At 39.5% G+C, this 21,161-nt stretch overlaps 1 pseudogene; it reads left to right on the top strand.

Moving 5' to 3' along the window:
- The first annotated feature begins 5,369 nt into the window (after nucleotides 1-5,369).
- LOC126488582 (28S ribosomal protein S17, mitochondrial-like) lies at nucleotides 5,370-5,819 on the top strand (annotated as a pseudogene).
- Nucleotides 5,820-21,161: the final 15,342 nt, after the last annotated feature.

Genomic DNA, 21,161 nt, shown 5'->3' with positions numbered 1-21,161 from the left:
TGCTTGTTTCTTAGGTCCATTTGATTGGTAAATCTTTTTTCAACCTCTTACTATGGGGTAATGTCTGTCTTTGTGGTTGACGTGTGTTCCTTGTATACAGGAGAAGGATGGATCCTGCTTTCATATACATTCTGTTAGCTTGTGTCTTTTTAGGTGAATTTAGTCCATAATATTAAGAGATATTAATGACCAGTGATTGTTTTCTTTTATTTTTATTTATTTATTGTGTCAGTGTTTCTTCTTTCTATATTTATTTATTTATTTATTAAAGATTTCTGCCTCCTCCCTTCCACTGCCTCCCATTTCCCTCCCCCTCCGCCAATCAAGTCCCTCTCCCTCGTCAGCCCGAAGAGCAATCAGGGTTCCCTGCCCTGTGAAAAGTCCAAGGACCACCCTCCTCCATCCAGGTCTAGTAAGGTGAGCATCCAAACTGCCGAGGCTCCCACAAAGCCAGTATGTGCAGTATGATCAATAAAGGACATTGAGCCTATAATTCGTGATCCTAGAGAAGCTAAATAAAAGGTGAACCCAAAGAAAAACATGTAGGCATCCTCCTGAATAATAACCTTCATCAGGCAATGAAAGGAGACAGAGACAGAGACCCACATTGGAGCACCGGACAGAAATCTCAAGGTCCAAATTAGGAGCAGAAGGGGAGAGAGCACGAGTAAGGAACTCAGGACCGCGAGGGGTGCACCCGTACACTGAGACAATGGGGATGTTCTATTGGGAACTCACCAAGGCCAGCTGGCCTGGGTCTGAAAAAGCATGGGATAAAAACAGACTCTCTGAACATAGCGGACAATGAGGACTACTGAGAACTCAAGAACAATGACCAGTGATTGTTAATTCCTGTTATTTTTGGTGATAGTGTTTGTGTATTTCATTTCTTTGAGATTCGTCAAAATGAGGTCATCTGTTGCCTGTGGTTTTTTTTTCCTTGCATGGGGTGTAGTTAGCTTCTTTGGGTTGGATTTTCCTTCTAGTACTTTCTGTACATCTGGGTTTGTGAATACATATTGTTTAAATTTGGCTTTGTCATGGAATATGTTGTTTTCTCTATCAATGATGATTGAAAGTTTTGCTGGATACACTAGTCTGGGCATCCATCGTCAGCCTACAGGCCTAACATATCCAACAGACTTTTCTGTGAAGCAGAATATTCGGAAGGGCTGTCCCTCCATGCCTGGACAATGTTTGGCAGTCGTTCTCTATTTTGTCCTGCTTATCCAATTAAGACAGCTTAATCATCAGTAGTCAAGGAAAGGGCATTTTCCTACCCAGTGGCCTACTTTTGCCACAAAGAAAATAAACTGCATGTGATATTTTAATGTCTGAAGCACATCTGTCCAGAATTTTTAGAGTTCATGGTTTCCATTGAGAAGTGGGGTTTAATTTTGATACATCTGCCTTCATGTGTTACTTTGACTTTTTCCTTTACAGCTCTTAGTAGTCTTTCTTTATTCTATATGTTTTGCATTTTGATTATTATATGGCGAGGGGACTTTTGTTTTGATCCAGTCTATCTGATGTTTTGCAAGGTATTTGTACCTTCATAGGGATTTCCTTCTTTAAGTTGGGAAAGTTTTCTTCTATGATTTTGCTGAATATATTTTCTGTGCCTTTGAATTGGAGTTCTCCTTCTTCTACCCCTATTACACATAGGTTTGGTCTTTTCATGATATCCCATATTTCTTCAATGTTTTCTGTTTAGAATTTGTTGGATTTATCATTTTCTTTGACCAAGGAATCTATTTCCTCTATAGTATCTTCAACATTTGAGATTTTTTTTCTTCTATCTCTTGTATTCTGTTGGTTGTACTTGGATCAGTAGTTTCAGTTCATTTATCCAGATTTTACATTTCCAGAATTCCCTCAGTTTGTGTTTTCTTTATTGCCTCTATTTCAATTTTCAAGTCTTGAACTGTTTCTTTCTCCTATTTAATTACTTTTCCTTAATTTTCTTGAGTTTCTTCAAGAGATTTATTGATTTTTTCCAATTTTTTGTTTGTATCCTCCATTTCTTTAAGGGACGTTTTCATTTCCTCTTTAAGGGTCTCTATCATCTTTATAAAGTTATATTTAAGATCATTTCCTTCTACTCTTTCTTGGTTAGGATGATCAGGTCTTCCTATTGATGGGGCTGCTGTTGTAGCAGCCTATCTTCAGGAATCTTGCCTGCTGGTTTGCCAGAGAAGCTGAGGCAAGTAGGGGAGGGGCCTGGGGTTTTGCCCCAGTACTAAGGGCCTAAAGAATGGGGTGCACAGCTAACTGGCTGACCTTTCTGTATACTCTGTGCAAATAAATCTACTATTAAAAAGCAACTACTGGTTTTAAATGTTTTCCATTGGATTAGACTTTTGTATATTGCATACAAATTTTGTATATTGATATAAATTTGAGATTAATTAAACATACTATACATACATTTCTACTCTTGCATAATGTATTGTTACTATATTTATCTATCTATTTATTTAACAATGTAATGCAAATTTCTAGTCTTTGAAAATTATTATTGCCAACTGTTTAGGATAATAAGGAAATGCTGTTTAGTAATTAATCACCTAGTATCATCGAACTTATAGTCATATTAGGTATGTTTACAAGGTCAAACAAATATACATTTTAGATAGACAGGTCACTTTCAAACACTTCAGAGATCTATAGCATATGGCCTTTAAGATGTTTCAATAATCTAGGTTCTTCTTTTTTATGACAACAAGACATATCTGCTCCTGGCAGAACCAATTTACTTCAGAGAAGATAACATGAATTGGATAGATTTCACATGCAGTTTATTTTCTTTGTGGCAAAAGTAGGCCACTGGGTAGAAAAATGCCCTTTCCTCAACTACTGATAATTATGCTGTCCTAATTGGATAAGCAGAACACAAAAGAGAAAGACTGCCAAACATTGTCAAGACATGGAGGGACATCCCTTCCGAATATTCTGCTTCACAGAAAAGTCTGTTGGATATGTTAGGCCTGTAGGCTGAAGATGAATGCCCCAAAATATCAGAGGAACTTTGTGTGATTGTCTAGCCAGTTGTTTTGGTTATTATATACGTATTTTGGAAGTCATTTGCTTGCACTTCTTGATTACTCAGTTAATATTATTTCTTTCTTGGGTCTGAGAGAAAGTTGAAGATTAGATAGTTATAGTTTTCCTTGTCTACTAGGCACAGAAAGCAAGTTATAAAAGAAAGTAAATTAGGTATAAGACTTTGGACTCACCAAGATAGGATAGATATGGAGGATTTTCTCTGAACTTGTTAAAAGCAAATGGACTAGACATTGTTTATGTACTTATTTACTTTACATATTGCATATAGTTATTATTCTTACTGTGCATTTTTTCTTATATTTGCTATATTCTTTTTATTTTAGACATAAAGGGGAAATATAGTACTATTTTATTTATATTTTAATAAATAAAGCTTGCCTAAAGATCAAAAGGGAAAAGTTAAGCTACTAGAGGAAAGGCAGTGGTCACACACACCTTTAATCCCAGGATTTGGGAGACATAGGCAGATGGATCTCTGTGAGTTCAAGGCTACCCTGGGATACACAAGGTCAATGCAGAAACAAATCCAAGTGATAGTGGCTCCCACCTTTAATCCTAGCATTAGAGGGAATATAAAATGGGAGAGAGGTTTAGCCCACTTAGTTTACTTAGTCTGCAGTCACCCAGTCTTGGTAGCAGTAAGACTTCTCTAGTAGCTTGACTGTTTTGCTTTTCTGGTTTTTGGGTTAACCCCCATATCTGACTTTGGGGTTTTATTATACATGTTACATTTGCAACAATAAATAAATGGAACCTTCTGAAACTGAGAAGCTTCTGTAAAGCAAAGGACATGGTCAACAAGCTAAAACAGCAGCCTATAGAATGGGAAAACATCTTCACTAACCCCACATCGCACAGAGGGCTGATCTCCAAAATATACAAAGAACTCAAGAAACTGGTCATCAAAAGAAAAAAATAATCCAATAAAAAAAATGGGATACAGACCTAAACAGAGAAGTTTCAACACATGAATGGCTAAAAGACACTTTAGGAAATGCTCAACGTTCTTAGCCATCAGAGAAATGCAAATCAAAACAACTCTGAGATTCCATCTTACACCTGTAAGAATGGCCAAGATCAAAGCCTAAAGTTTACTCTTTTGATTCTCTGCTTAAGTCCTTTCTGGAGACTGTATGATGAAGTACACGCTTTTTAATAGTGCATTCAAACTGCTTAAGGTTCTTTAATCCCTGAAGCTCCTTCATACATATATATATATATATATATGCCATAAAGTTATCTAGATTATATCACCTAAGAAATGATTAGTGACTTAGAATGAATCAGATCAGATTTCCATTAAAAATGTGAAAAATGAGGCACACATTCTCCAAGTCTCAATTTTCAATAAAGTATTTTCAAGGAAATTGTGGAGGAAATGGATAACAGTTTCAATTATAATTCTATGAAGATAAAGAAGTATTTCTGTCGTGTTTCTTACACTGATCTTCGATTAAAATCAGAATATATTAAGTAATTCTTCAGTGACACAATAAAAATCAATATAATAAAGTTTAATTACACAGCTTTCTGGGCATCTGACCTCATCTAGCAATAACATTTTGAAAAAGGCATATTAAAGTGGCAGTTTTGAAGTCAGTGCAAGCCTTCATAATCAGGAAAGTTACTGAGGGAACGTCAAAGAGCTGAGGACCTTGCAAGGTAACTTGTGTCTCAACTGCAATTCTGTCCCCCTCTTCCATCCTGCCCAAAACAAGCCAACTCACCAAAGCACTCTGAAAGCCTGGTGATTTGACAGCCCCAGCCAGTGGCTTGATTTCATCCTGCAGAGTCCTCTAACGATGTGTGTGCCCCATCAGGACTCATATGACTGTGAGATCATGTTTTGGCTTAAATTGCAATCTAACAGAAAGTGATGGATACAGTCAGAATTTACCTGAAAGACAATAAACTAAACCAATATGGTAAAAAATCAGATCCACCATCTTTGAAGAGCCCAGCTTCTTCCCACCTGGAAAACGGAAGTGTAAAATTACACAGGCAGATACCAGCTTCCGTGGACAGCTATATGGTTCTGGAAAAGTTTCAGTTCAGTTTATAGCATCAGTATATATTTTACTAAAAGCAAACATAAATACTATGACTATGCTAGTATAAATAAAGTTATAACACATATTATAATGGTCTTAAGTATCCATTTGTCTAAGCCATGCTATGTATTTATTTACTCAAGTTGGATGATACTATGAAAATACTGTATAAAAGTGATGACAAGGCTGTGCCCCATGCTTTGCTGGCCCGAGTCCGAATAGTAGAATCCAGAAGGCGGTCACAGACACATAATGTCAGTAATCTGTTCATCCGTCCATGCCAAATAGGTCGTGGGGAAGATGATTGGCACAGCCATGGTAAAAACTGCTAAAGTCAGAGCGACCAGACTTGTTTTGGGCCCCTACTTGCTAAAGTACTTCAACAAGCGGAAAATCTACTTTGCTCACGATGCCCACCAGCAGTGCTCCGTAGGGAACATCGTGCTCCTCAGAGCTCTGCCGGTCGCCAGGTCAAAGCACGTGAGACATGAACTGGTTGAGATAATTTTCAAAGTTGGCTGAGTTAACGACCCAGTCACAGGAAAGCTCTGTACGGGGACGGCCTACCTAGAAAGTCCACTCAGTTCAGAAACTGCTAACCCAAGTAAAACTCCAGAAGAACTCAAGGCGTCTTCCCACCTAGGGAAGAAGGAGCCAAAGGGATTTCTGTCTTTATGTCTCCTTTCTGACTTCTGTTACTAGCCACCAGTTTCTCTTGTGACATTAATAAAATAGTAAAAGTAAATGAAACCAAAAAAAGTGATGACAATCCAGTTGAGCTCAAGTAAAAATTATGACCAATTATGCATGTCTTGTGGGTCTCTGAGGCAGTTAGAGAAAAACAAAATGATAAATTTAAGCTTAGGCTGCATTGCTGTTATTGATTGATAGCTGAACTGACATGAAGATGAAGTTAACCTTGTGTAATAGGTACTTTGGTTTTCCTGGGACAAAATACATTACAAAAGCAACCTAAGGAAAGAAGGGCTTGTTTGGGCTGGTATTTCAAGGGTGTATCTCGGTAGTGGGAGCTTGAGGTGGCGGGTGACAATGCACTCATGCTCAGGAAGCACAGAGATGAGTGTTCTCACTTAGTTTGCTTTCTCCATTGTTCTCTTTGGGACTTCTATCCCTGGAATGATGGTGGACATCATCCCCACATTTAGAAAGCCTTTCCCTGTCTCAACCAGATTAACATAGAATGAGACTCTTTATCCCAATGACCTCTCAAGAAGTACCAAGAGGTTGTTTGCCATGGTGATTCTAAACCCTATCAGGCATATCAGTACTGATCCACCATACCTTTGAATTCAGTAGATTTTATAATGTTTTACATTTTAGTTTTATAAAGTCTCATCAGGTGGGAAAAATACAACAGAGTATCCTCTACTTTCTTTAGCTATTACGTTGGTTAACCAGGTAGGAACGGTAATTCACCACCCAAGGTTCTTTATTCCAGAGCAGAGAAAGGAAGGATAACCAGAATAAGGGAAGCCAAGTTCATTGATCAGCCGATCTTCTGAAGGGTTCTCACTGAGATGAGAGAGGCTGAAACAAGCATCAGGCTCTGATGAGTAGTGAAACTGGACACCTAGGTTAAGCCCAGACACCAGGACTCAGGTCACTGAAGGATCCATTGCTACAGCAGAGCTTTGCCGAATCGCCCTTGGAAGTTCGGTAAGCAACTCCTCTTTCTACTTTCAGAAAGTGTCTGTCCTGATGATTGACTTTTACATATTTGCATCACACACACACACACACACACACACACACACACACACAAAATAGCCTCTTTTAACAGAAAGGAACTTTTCCCCTTAGAGATCTCAATGCTTCAGATTTAATAACATCTTGGAGAAACAGGATTCTTATTCGAAGGCACTGCATTTTTGGAATCTCTGTTTACCTGGAATGTTTCTGTTAAGAATACAGAAGCTCAATTTTTCTGGTCAGTATACTGACAGAGCTCCTTAAACTACCCTCTCGTCATTCGGTCCAGAAAAGTCTCAGTGCTGCTTACGCTGTATTTACTGGGGAATCCCAGGGCCTGAAAAGCAGCCTTTAAACAATCAGCTTCCCATAAGGATGTGAGAAATCTGGGATGGGAGGTACTGAAATATCAATAAGAACAAAACTGCAGTAAGCTAAGTGTGTTGCTCTGTCACTCCAGTTCCTGCCTCTGGCCCTGTGTCAGCAGTCCCTATTAGGATCCCCTTGAGAAGAGCTCTCTCCCAGTCCCTTGTTTATTTCAACCAACCAAATGCAAATTCCATCAACTAAAGCACAGAAAGCTTTATTTTCTGACACAGGATTATTTTCTGACTTTTAGAAGTTAGAAAATCTCTCCCCATCCAGGTTTCACACTTTTCTAGATGAGCATTTCCCAAATGTCTTAAAACCCTTAACTAGTGCCTTTGGGAGGATACTGACTTTTAAATCCTGGTGCTTTGCTGCAGTTTAGGGAAGCATGCAGGTTAGTGAGCAGACTCCTCACCTGGGTTAGAGCACATTTGTAAATGCATGAGCAGAAGAAAGGACTAGCTGTGCCGGGAGGGTGTGAACATGCAGGATTCTGGAATAACAATGCTGGAGTCAATACATAAGGAAAGGAGAATAGTTATAAATTCAAGGCACTGATGGCAAAAAAAAAAAAAAAAAAGGCCAAGGAAAACATCATCTAGAGAATTAAGCATGAACTCCGTAAACTGCCCCGGATTCATTACTTACAGCCTCAGGAAGATTAAATTCTGTCCTTGACATACATTAAGTTCTGCCTCAAAGGTGAGGGTATAAAGGAAAGAACGGTTGGTTATTACTGTGACGGTGGACAATGTAGAGATTTCAGTAGAATAGACACTGGAGTCTGAGGGCAGAGGCCAAAATGAGTCTCAGCAACGAAAAAATTTAGAAAAAATAAAAAGGCGAAAGCATACAGGGCCTGCTTCTGGAGATGGCCAGAATTCTGGCTTAAAGGGGCTGTTTTTAAAATACAGCATTTTCTGTGTGCCAGATCTGTTACTGAAACCTATGGTTTGGTCTTTAACAGAAAGTCACCAATAGCAAAACAGCCAATATCCAGTAGTCAGCCCTGAAATCATATTCATGCAAATAGAATTATATAGACTCAATAGATTGAACTTATACAAAGATGCACATGTAACAACAATGAAAGAAACAGAGGTCCTGAATCTGAGCGGGCAAGAGGTAGATGATGTTAGAGTGGAATGCTGCAGCTGCCTTTGGAAGTGATCTCTCACACGTACTTCTGTGAAAACCCCTCTGGGCTCACCAAGCTGTACAGCTGCAATTGCTACTTCGTTTTGCCATGTTGACTCTCTGGAATGAGTAGATGGTGTGTGTTTATGTGCTTATAAATGTGTGTGCTTTTATGTGCATGTACATATATGGTGTGTATGTATTTGTCTGTGTGTCCCCGTTTATAATTGTATATGTTTGTCTATATATGTTTGTGTGTATATCTTTCTCTGTGCAGATGTGTATCTGCCTGAAGGTGTGTGTGCATATTTGTGTGTGTGTATATATATGTGATATATATGTGTATGTAACTATATGTGCTTATTTTTCTGTGTTTGTGTGCATGTGTTTGTGTTCATGTGTAACTCTGCATGTGCCTGTGTGTATATGTGCATTTCTGTGTGAGTGTCTATTCATGTGCCTGTATGAATATCTGTTTGATATGTATGCATTTGTATCTATGTATGTGTGTTTGTTGTATATGTGTGTGTATATTTTTGTGTTCAAGAGTGTATATATATGTGTGTGTATGTATTTGTATATGTATGTGTGCACATGTGTACGATCTTTATATATGTGGATTTATTTGTTCATATGCATGTGTACATCTGTGTAATTGCATGTGTATGTCAGTTTACCTGTGTGTTTATTTGTATATATGTTTGTATATATTTTTGTGTGTTTGAGCATATATGTACATATGTATGTAAGTGCAGGATATGTGTATATGTGTATATCTTTGGATATGTGCATATGTATATGAGTTTGTATATGTGTGTATGTCTATACTTATGTGTGTATGTCTGTGTACAGTCTGTGCACATGTGTGGATGCAGACATGTGTCTGTGTACATGTGTGTATATGTGCACATATGCATTTGTCTGTGTTTTGCATCTCTCCGACATGTCTTGCACAACAGGGCATGGAGCTTCTCTTTCCTAAGGAAAAAAAAAAGACCTCCAACAAGTCTCTTCCAACAACCCATTCCAATGTCTTCTCCTTTCCTTCTTCCTGGCAACTGATGTTTCAGCTTCATGGGCCACCAGTGTTACATGGTTATGTGATCTTGGATAAGGTGTGGTTACTCAGAGGGACTGCTGAGTTCATTCAGAGACAAGGACAAAGAGTTTTACATCCTAGAGAGAAGACCCATGAAGAGAAGATAGAAGTGTGGGAAAGTGAAGTGACTCTTGTAGAGAGACAGGTCATTGACCCATGCCTGGAAAGTGACATGGGGAACAGAGATATGAAGAATCAAAGAACAACAATAACAAACTTTAGTGAACTTGTCATAGGTTGCAAAGCCCCCCCCCCTCCTTATTCCCTCTCCTCCCTGACTGGTCCTGGGAATCAGCCATTAGTCGTTTGATTGCTGGAACAGGTACAAAGTTTTGATGGACATGGGGAGTTGCGGTGATAAGGCAGACAATCTCAGGAGCAAGGAACAGTTTCACGTAAAGGACCTGGCCCCTCTTTTAGATTATCCTAAGTTCCCCTGACTGTCCTTCACTAGGGTGCTTGTCTCAGCTCAATCAGCTTCACACTCAAGCTGATGGATCGGTATCTATGTCCTAAGAATGTGACACATTTTGAACACTACTGCCAGAGTAGATGGTCACATCCCCTGAGCAGTACGCCATGTCAGATGTTTGCTACAGGATGCACACATAGGTTCAGATCATCACCACATTGACTCTCTGCCAGATGTGTGGATGAGACTGGCACTAATCAACATGTCATAGACCCAGAGCTGTGGACATGACTGCTATATCAGCGTGTTACAGATCTAGATTCTAGTTACATTGTCCCCATCATCTCACACTGAATCCCGACAATGTGACAGGCTCTAAAACGCCATGGAAACAAACCCCTGAGTATGTGGGGAAGGACTTTTCTGGAGTAGATTAGTTAAGGTGAGGGCATATACCCTAAATGTAGATAGCACCACTCTATTGACTGGGATGCTGGGATGAATAAGAAGGACAAAGTAAGCAGAGTCGACCTCCACCTCTCCACTTCCAGTAAGTGGACCTGAGACCACCTGCCTCCAGATCCTGCCACCAGGCCTCCACGCCACAGTGGATGGTACCCCATCATCCATGAGCCAAACTCAACCCTTCCTCAGGTTGTTTTCTATAAGGCATTATGTCACAATAATAACCAAAGTCACTAAAATACAGCTAAGCGTTGCCTGAGCTCATCTTTGTCCCAGTACCAAGCTCTTCCATTTTCCTCTTTACTGCAGTTCTTCTTAGTGCAGACCACTCGCAATGGGTGCTCTGAAAATAAATTAGGATCAAGTATGGTGTTAAACTGGGTGTGAGGAAATATGCCTGCAAAATGCATCTGCTGGGGCTGAATTTCATGGCATTTTTAGGCTGTTATGCAAGTATATTGGAGAAAAAAAGATCCGTTAAAATTGATTATACACATATAGTAAGGCTTTTTTTCTTTGTTTCTTTAATTCAAACAGATTTAAAGCATTAATAGTGTCAAACTCTTAACTAAAGCAGTAAAAAGATCTTGGTAATGTGTTGATTTAACTAGCTTTTGCGGTATTAAGCTGGATGAAGACACAGGCCTTATCTGCAATGGCCTAGAGACTAGGAAGGAGCTATTAATAGTTTTAAATAATGCCTTGGTGACTAGGAAATAATTGTTTTTCACGTCTGTGGGTTCAGAACGCACTGGCTTTATAGTCAGTAGCTTATCTGCCCAGAGCTAAACACACTTTATATTTTAATTGTGGGTCCAAGTAGGTTTTATGGTGGAATGTTCTCCCTTCAAGTGTTTGCAAGTTATCGCCTTGTTTCTGATGGTAAAGGATAAGAGTACAAGGGGGGCATAAGCTGTTAGAGAATGCCCTCTGCTTGGAGCAGCTGAACCTCCCGTTTCTGCATCCCTTCTCCCCTTTCATCTCTTCTGTTCTCCCTCCCCTGAGACCTTCCTCCCTCTGTGACTGCACCTGCCGGGCCATTTTTGCCAGCTCCTATCTCTTAAACCTTAGCTCACCTGTTTTAGTTCAGGTAACTAACACAGAAAAATAGTAACATACTCAACCTCCAAAACCGGTGTCCTACAAGCAAGCGTTCCTTCTGCGCTGATTGGATTTGAATATGGCCAATTAAAGAAACTGGGGCTAGACTTTATGAATCCAAATTCCTAAACAAATTAAAATTGGCATTCCCATACTAAGCAGACTGCCAGTGAAATTCTGCTTGTCATGCTTACAGAAGTAATTGCTCTCTATAATCACGACTGAGAGCCTTTCAGAGGTCCCCCAGGTGGCACCCGAAACATCAGAAAAATAAATTAAATTGTGCTCAATGGAGATTCATTGAACTGTTCATTATTAAACTTTTAATCTACTATCTCCTAATACCATATGATTATCCTTTATTACATTTTATATTTAATTTGTCAGAAAGCACTCTTCCACAACCATAGCAGAGCGTGTCGAGCTGGATTAGGCCATATGCAATACTCAGCATTATAAATGTAAGCAATACTTGAAAACTCAACACAGATCAGGTATTTCAAAACAGAGATCATGATTTAGAATAGGTTCTGTCTACAGAAAGCCTCTGGCGGTGGTGGTGGCTTTCACACCTTCCTTTCCCACCTCTGCTCACGTCTTCTCTCATTGTTGCTTGTTAGTCACCATCGACTGGTTAGTGCGTCAGTGTCCCCACTTTATCATGAATGGAAATCCTTGCTTTTAGGGGTCACTGTTTCCAGGAGTTATAGTATATCAATAACTACCTAGTGTCAAGCTGGAAGAGTTTTTTTTTTTTTTTTTTACCATAACTCATCTGTGTTCTATCTGTGTTCTTCCAATGTTTCTTGAACACCTGGGTATCCATCTCTAGGATACGTTGGCCACTTTTTTCACCTTTGTGGATTTGTAGTTTTCTAGAATTACACAAAGATGAAGTGATATATACTATATGACTTTAGTATATATCTTTTTCAGACTAACTTCATTGAGTTATCAATATACATTTAAAATTTCTCTGCATTTTATTTATGACTTTTATTTATTTTATTTATGACATTTTATTTATGACTTTTAGCTATACAAAATAATGAGCTGCGATGTGATGATTTTACACACGTGTATAATATGACTTGATGATGCTTATATCCTCTGACATCCTTGTCCTTCCATCCTTTGCCCACCTTCTTCTTCCTTAAGGCCCTCCTTATACTTTCATGTCTTCTCTATATGTCTAGATTTGTTGTAGAAGAGAAAATGTGTGATAACTGGGCTTTTTGTGTTCTACCCATTCTTCTGAAAATAACATAGCTGGCTCTTCTCTATGACTGAGAAATGCTCTATTTGGTTTTGGTGGGTTGACAGTTCTTTTATTTTTATTGCTGAATGGTATTTCAAATTTATCCATTGACCAGTTGAAGAATATCTCAGTTGTTACTTGGATTGCTAGATTTGGATAGAATTTCTATTTAGGTCTGGTTCTAATGACTGCTCTTTTTTCAGAGTATTCTATATGTAAAGATACTGGACACCAGGTCGGGGGGTTAGGAGGCCGGAGTGGTCAGGCGTGGTGTTTGCCTGTGCTTGTGTCTACAGAAGCAAAGGCTTCAAAGCTCCTGATGTCCTTGGTTTTCTCCTCTCCTTAGTCTGCATCCACACATGTCGGCTCTGATAGATCCTCCATGCCATTCATCTTCTCCAACACAGCATTTTGTTATAATTTTTCGAATGTTCTCAGTATGCTGCAAAGGAATGGGACAGAGGGCACAGCCTAAATCCTCCAGATACACGTCAGCCTTTTGATATGGCTGTGTCTTCACCATGTGACCTTCACAAACTCTTATATCCCATCTCTGCTCCTTCCTACCTTCTTGGATATAGTCTTACCAACCTATTACCAGGAAAATGTAATGAAAATGACTTTTACCTCTAAGCTGAAATAGGACCCTTAGGAATAGAGTGGAGAGAAGGACACTCCTATGATCCTTAGGAGTAGAGAGGGGTCCTCTAGTTGCTGGGATACGGTGCTGACCACGATCTCTCTGCTGTGGAATGTGTCCATCCTAATGATGGCGAGTGTATCTCATCATCCTTACAGTCCTCATTACTAAGAAAATCTCTTAAAGGTCTCCTTTGTTCACTTATAACTTCTTCAGGGGAAACTAACAGAATTTCCATAAAGGTCTATGAACACATAGAGGCTTCCCCAAGCCTTCAGCTACCAGCACTTCCTTTTATTCATCCAAGGCCATACCCAGTCTCACTGACTTTTCTTCCTCCTGGTTCCAGTCCAGGAGGGGTCTTTTCTAGGCAAGTGCTCCTCAAGTGTGTTTTCCAAATGTGTTTAGCTCTCCAGATTTGGAGGGAAAGTTTGTCGGGAAACCTCAGTTCTCTGAAAGACCCGAGGAGAGTCGCTGATACTCTGCACCACACTTTCTTCTATTAAAAACTTGGCGTTGTTGGCCTTCAACTCATTCCATTTTAGAACTGAATCTGAAGAGCACTTTAAGGGCTTCATGTTTAAACAACATCTCTGAATATAGACATAGTTTGATAATAGCTACACAGTTAACAGACAAGAAAAAAATAGTGTTTAAATTTTGGTTTTCTGAATCCCAAACTTTCTGTAGTCACACGAAGTTCTGTAGGCTGTGGTCTAGATTATGGACAACAGCGGCATGAAGGATGAATACGAATCCAAGAAGCAACAGTTTAAATGGCCATCTGAGATCCACAATTATGTTCAAGCTGAAAAACAATTCGACCCAGGAACTGCTATTCTGGGAAAGGTCGAACCATTCCCTACGGTACCCAGTGATGGAATTCACAGTGGGGTCGCTTTCTGTAGGGACTCCGCAGTGTGGTCATTGACCTCACACATCGGTGCCTGCGTTATTAGGGAGTAAATTTTCACCACTACTGAAAGCTAGCAAACATTGCAGCTGGCCAACACCGCACAATACACATTCATTTGGAGGCCTGAGTGCTGTAGTGTTTGAGAGCTTGGAGAGGCGAGAACGAGCAATCAAGATGAAGCCCTTGTTCTCGGGGTAACTTTTAAAGTGTTCTATTTGTTCTCACCTAAACAAACCATACATCATCGCCACTGACTTGTTCACCAGCATAAGGGGCTATTAACTGTGTGGCTTTTAAACCCCACAATGCATGCAAACAGGAAGTCTTTCACAAGGAAGGAAAGCCCAGAGCAATTTTCCCAGGCCAGAGACATGGCATCATTGAGTCCCAAGACCTGACCTTAGATTTGTGATTAACAGAGCTCATCTTCGCTCTACCAAGCTAAGCTGTGAAGAAATTGATTTTCATATGTTTTGTGTGTGAGAGGCACATGAGTCTAGTGGAGAAGTGAGAAGCTTGCCTGCCCTGATAAAGTAATGATTTATATGCAATTTAAAACTTCTCACGGGTGTTCCTCAGCCAGATTTTTTCTATGTGTGTGATAGAGCAGCTACAATAGTCAGCTCCTGGCTTTGGGAGAATATGTATACAGATATTCCGCAGTAAGGTCTATTCACCAGTCGCTGGCATTCAGGAACATTCTGACAAGCCTCCTTGTGGTTTTTCTGGAAGGGTATTCTATTTCCTTGTGCTTAAGTGACCTTCCAGAACGGAAACATGATCTTTAGTCCATTTTCTGAATTGTTTTCTTCTCAGGAAAGTCCAGATTTCTTTTGTGCATTCTTTTATACTTTAAGTCTGTGATTCTTAAGATTTCCATATATATACTTTTCCCCACAATGAAAGAGAGATGATTCTGTGCTTAAGAGTACACACTGCTCATGCACAAGACACAATTATGCTCTCAGCAACCCCATTAGGCATCTCACAACTGCCTCCGCCTCCAGTTCCAGGGGCTGTGACACCCTCTTGTGGTCTCTGTGCTCTCTCTCTCTCTCTCTCTCTCTCTCTTTCTTTCTCTTTCTCTCACATACATACATTAAAAATGATATAATTAAATATTTTAAATTCTTTCCAATCAATCAATAGTATTGACTGTATAGATCAGCACTGTATTTATCCTATTTATATACTACATATAATTCCCTCACTTGGGCTTTAAGTAAATACTGCATTGCTGTTTTAACCTGATAATAATCACTGAGTACTGTCATGACATGAGAACTCCCACCTTTGTGTGCACAGAGGGTGCAGAATAGGAGGGCTTGAAAGCCATTGCAGGAGCTGGTTGTATGCAATGCCCACTCTCAGTCTCATTTGGAAACTGCCTGTCTCATATAGGGTTTCTGAAGTTCAGTTTCATGGTAGTGTCATAAAATATTTACAATAGATACATTTAAGACTACCTTTATATCCTGTGAGAGATTGTTGTTTCAATTCACATGAATTTGTTCAAAAGAATGGAGATTTTAAAGAGTCCATGAAATGTGTCTATGATAACGCAATACATGATTAATATCTCCTAGTATTGATTTTTTAACTTCTTGGGTATGTTCATGTAGATGTTGCTGATACTGTAGGATACAAATTCACTTTTCATATATTAAGATTGTGTATAGTAATTGAGATACTATGCTAAGATATTTGCTATGATATGGAGCCATTTATCCACAAAGAAGGAAAAAGGGATCCCATCTGGACGTGGCTCTCCTGGTTTCTGGAAGAAATCGAATATCTCAAATTGTTTTATTCGTTTAACAAACTAGAGGTTCTTTCCTATAGTCCTTTACATTTTGTGTGAATATAAAGACTTCAATTTATACTAAATGGGATTCCGTATGGCTCTGATGAGTATGTGGTGACAGGCATCCTAAGAATTGTGCTTAAATAAAGTAAGTCACAAGGGCTTTGGTTTAATCCCCATCACATCTGGGCACATCATTCCACCTGTCTGAGGTTTAAGTGACTTCTTCATACATAGAAGAAATTAGGCAAATTGGACTAAAAGCAGCTACGTGCTTGCTACCAGTGATCTTATCCTTCTCTGACAGCTACCGCAAAGGAAGTATCCCACTCGTTACAAGGAAGCCAATAAAACTTCAAAATCCTCTCCAAAGCAGTGAGCAGATGAAGATAGCCTTATGTGTCCACAAAACACTGCTGGGAATAATAAGTAAATGTAGCAAAGCTGTGGGATGCTAAATCAATGCGGAAAAAAATCAATTATATTTTATGGTCATGCAAGGGAACTCTGCGAAGTGGAATCAACGGCGCAGCAAGTCACTGCAGCATAAGTGCACATCCTCTGCACCCTCACGCATGCTTAGGGTGGCTAATTTTCAATTTCGCCAGTGTGGCAAGTGTGTAATGGTGGCTCCTTATGGATTTAACTCACTTATACTCTCCTGCTTCCGGATGGAAGTCAGTGCCGTCTTATTCACTTATCCATATGTGTTCTTTTTAAACAGGGGTTGTTTCACTCCAACTTTTGAGTCAGAGTTTTACTGTGGAGCTCAAGGTAGTTCAGAATTCACTGCATAGCTCAGATTAGGCTTTAATTGGTAAGTCCCTCACTTTGGCTTCCAAAATTCTGAGATTACAGGTATGGACCACATTCATGGGAACTTGTAATTTTCTTAATACTGTTTTTCAATGAGGCAAGGGTATTGATTTTTGGAGCCCAGTTCATCAATTCTGTGTCATTTATTTCTAATAATTCGCTTAGTGCAATGTTTTCTTCTAGAAGTTTTACCTTGGGATTTAGATATATTACTTACCCTTTGTTAATTGCTGCATACCCTGTAAAGAATGGGATGCTATTGTTTTGTATAAGGGTATCTAAAGCCACCAGTGCTACCCGCTGGAAACATTCACTTTCCAGGAGAATTATCTTGGCATTTCTATGAAAATTCAATGACCAACTGAATACTTCTGGGCTCCATCCTAGTTTGTGGACCAAAAAGGTCCAAGGGCCAGCATCACTGTACTCTAGTGTCAGGAATGCCACAGGGAGGCCTGGCTCTGATAGCTCATTTTCACTCGGTTCCCTTTTTCAGTTTGTTTTGGCTAAGCACATTGGGGGCAGAACGCTGACAGGCACAAAGTTATGGGTTGGTTCTTAGCACTGGAAAACTTTTTTCTTTATTTCATAGCCTCTGAATTTCCACAGATTTTATAATCAGCTTTTCAAACTCTGTTAAAAAATTGTTTGAATTTTTAACTCAAATTAAATTGAACTTATAGATTGTGGGTATTTTGGCATCTTCACCATACTGAATATTCCTGTTTATATTCTCAAAGAGTTCACTTAAAGATCCATCAAGTTAACTGAATTTGCCAGATGCTTATTGCTACACTAGATGTGTCAAAGAATTCTTTCTCTGTTTTATTTTGGAAAGTTTCTTTGGCTTTCTTCAAGTTGCCTGATTTTCTTTTCTGTAATGACTAGACTACCATGAACCCTATTCATTGTCTATTTGTCATGGATGTTGTAGCTTCTCCTATGTCTTTGTGTGTGATTATTTGGATTTCTGGATGCTGAAGTCTTGGAAACAGAGGGATTTCTGATTCCTGAGAATACTCATAAGTTTTTCCTAGGAATGTGGTTATTGCCTTTATGTAGAAAAAGAACTTTGACAGAATTCCTCAGTTTACCCCAGATTTTTATGGAAAATTGCAGCTCAACAACCACCAATGTCTTTTGAAATGAAGCCCGGTGACAAGGAGCTATTTTTAGGAGACCCTTGAATCTCTAGCATGTAATAATAATTTGTGGCAATTATGACAAGACCCACTTTCAGGGAAGTGAGTTCTTCTTCCCATGTGAAATTATTTTATTTTGACCAAACTGAGCAGTTTGAGTATGGGATTCTGCCATACTTCATTTGTTTCTAATGTACCAACTAGTTGATTAATCATAATTGAAAACTTCATAATTAAAGACTAAGAAGATCTTTGAGAGTAAGAGTATATAATTTTTCTTTTCTTTTTTGCCCAGTACAAATGACTGACTTGGCAGGAAAGTGGTAATAATAGACACAATGGTTGCTTCCTACTGCGCTGTGTTGTCTGCCTTTCCATCACGGACATCCACACCACATGGATTTTAATCTATGAAAACAGTCCATCATTCCCAAACTGGCAGCTTTGTTTTGAATTCTTCATCAATGTGTTCTAAAATAGCAAGGACTGCTGCACATACCTTGAGGCTTTTAAACTGGCCAAGAGAATATGCTCACATCCAAAGTAGAGTAACTTTAAGAATTTGTAGTTAACTTCAAACTAGAGACCTGAACTCTGGGTGAGACTTCAGAAAGTTGGTATGAGGCTTATCAATGCGTGTTGTAAAATGAATTAATTAGACCACTGTTGTCGACATGACACAGGGAGCAGATGGAGCAGTAAGTCTGCTTTATTTATGTGGTTGGTGTTATTCAGCAGAGCTACTTTGTTATCTGAGGTGCCGGCCTTCACAGGTCAGGAATTATCTTCCATGACTATGCCTCTGACATCTGCATTTATTGGTATTCTTTCCAGAATGCAGAGTTAGAATGTATTAGGCAGTGAGGATGGCTTCAGTACTCTTTTTGTTCAGGGTGTTTGTGGAGGGTGTTCAGAAGACTAACTGGTTTTCCCTTCTGCTGTCAAAAGAAGTGTGTGTGTGTGTGTGTGTGTGTGTGTGTGTGTGTGTATGCTTGCACACATGTGTGATCATCTGATTAAGGTTGTCTCCTTTTTTTTTTTTTTTTGATTTTTGAGACAGGGTTTCTCTGTACTTTTCGGTGCCTGTCCTGGAACTAGCTCTTGTAGACCAGGCTGGCCTTGAACTCACAGAGATTCGCCTTCCTCTGCCTCCCAAGTGCTGGGATTAAAGGCGTGCGCCACCACTGCCCAGCCAAGGTTGTCTTCTTGTTCTACAATTTAAGAAAGGATTTGTTGTCTCCTCCAGTTGAGTGGAATTTATACACATGTGTACACGGCAACACACAGACAGCTGAAATAACCACAGTACATTGATGCCCCATGCTATTTCTTAACTGCTGTAGAGATGTGTGCTTGAAAGATGAATCTTTCAATAACAAAAAACTAGAGAGTTGGCAGCTTTTCATGGTCTTCTGGAGGGCATCAAATGGTTTCATATACATGCTAGTTCTCCAAGCAAGTAAGTGTCTAGAGGATTTAGACTCCGAGTTTCATCCATGTGACGCCACCCAGATTTAAAAGCTACCATGACATCATCATTGATAAGACTAAGTCTTTGGAAAAACACACTTGAATATCTTACTTTGTTTGTTACACTAACATGCATAGGCCAGGTGTAGTCCATTAAGCTACTCCATTGTGCTATGTGTGCAGAGCTGTGTTACCGACTCAGAAAAACACCTTGATGGCTGTTTGGTTAACTCACATGGTGATTCCCTTGCCAGTGACTGACCTGTGCAGAAGGATGATTATGGACAGATTTCTGGACAATGAGATGTGAAAGGCTGCCACTAGGGTGGCAACGGGTCTGGAAAAGTCTCCTCTATTTAGACGTATGGATGTAACTGCTGTGGAGCTGAAGAAGCCTCTAAAGGATGGAGGTAAAAGTACAGAAAAAGCTAGGATCTTGAAACGCCTTTCCTCGATCCATTGATCATGCCCTTTTGGAATACTCACTGTCTCTAGTGTCCCAATGTATGGCATGATTCATAGAGTATTGCTATTGCTTTCTACCATTTTAAGATGGGATTTTTTAATGTGAGAACAGAAACATCCTGAGACACAACAGAAAGCAATTCCACTGCTGTTGAAGCCCATAATGAAAGAGTCTTGAATTTGTAAAAGATTGTTTAATGCCATAGCTTTGGTGTGGAGCATAGATTGTTTTTTCTTTATCTCCATTTATTAAATATTACCAACTCCTACAATCCACCCTTCTATGTGTCCAGTCTCCATGCAGCTCTCTTACGCAAGACTACAAAGGACAAACTTCCAAAAGTGAAAGCCTTGGTCTTTAGATTTTAGTCAAAGAAAAGAAAAACAAGCAAATAAACAAACAACCTACTAAAAATATAGCCAGAAAATTATTCCTGAACTCACTCCTTCATGATCCTGAAATCCACAAAAAGAAATCATGGCATTATATTAAAGGCTTATATGCCTAAAAGCTGTGGAATAAACCAAAGGATAGCTGTGCAAAACAAATTTAGATGTGCTCTTAGTGTCTAACAGTTCTTAGATGCAGCTGCTCTTGTGTTTGTCTAAGCTTGCTAGGACTCAGGGAAACCCTGTTGAGAACCTATTTTACCAAAATAGAAATCAGGACATCTAGTCATCTGCAGAATCAAGAGGCAATATTTGCAGATTGGGCAGCCTATCAGTTTTCACAGTTTAGTTCCTTTCTATTTGTTTTGAGTCCTGAAAGCAAACCCAAGACCTCAATTTTGATAGCCATGTACTCTACCACTGAGTCACACCCCAAACTCTCTGTTTTTAACAAACTATCTGTTTTTAACAGATAGTCCAATTTTGTTTTTTAAAAATTCTTCTCTCAAGTATTGCATACTGACCATGGTTTCCCCTCTCTCCACTACTCCCAATGCTACTCACACCACTTGCCCTCTTCCCAAGATCCACTCCTCCTCTGTTCTACCTCAGAAAAGAGCAGGCCTCCCAGGAATATCAATGAAACATGATATAACAAGTTATAAAAAGAATACACAGGAACCATCATACCAAGCCTGGGCAAAGCAACCCAGTAGGACGAAAATGGTTCTAAGAGTAGACAAAAGAGTCAGCGACGCCCCCCCCCCCCACTGTTAGGAGTCTCACAAGAACACACAAAGTGGCCAATCAATGACTGGTCCAAATTGAGGCCCACAGCACTAGAGGGAGC

Source organism: Alexandromys fortis, unplaced genomic scaffold (assembly GCF_014885135.2).
Source record: "Alexandromys fortis isolate MF-2015 unplaced genomic scaffold, M_Fortis_MF-2015_v1.1 scaffold_170, whole genome shotgun sequence".
Lineage (NCBI taxonomy): Eukaryota > Metazoa > Chordata > Mammalia > Rodentia > Cricetidae > Alexandromys > Alexandromys fortis.
Note: the sequence above shows the minus strand (reverse complement) of the source record. Positions and strands in the feature narration are given on the sequence as shown.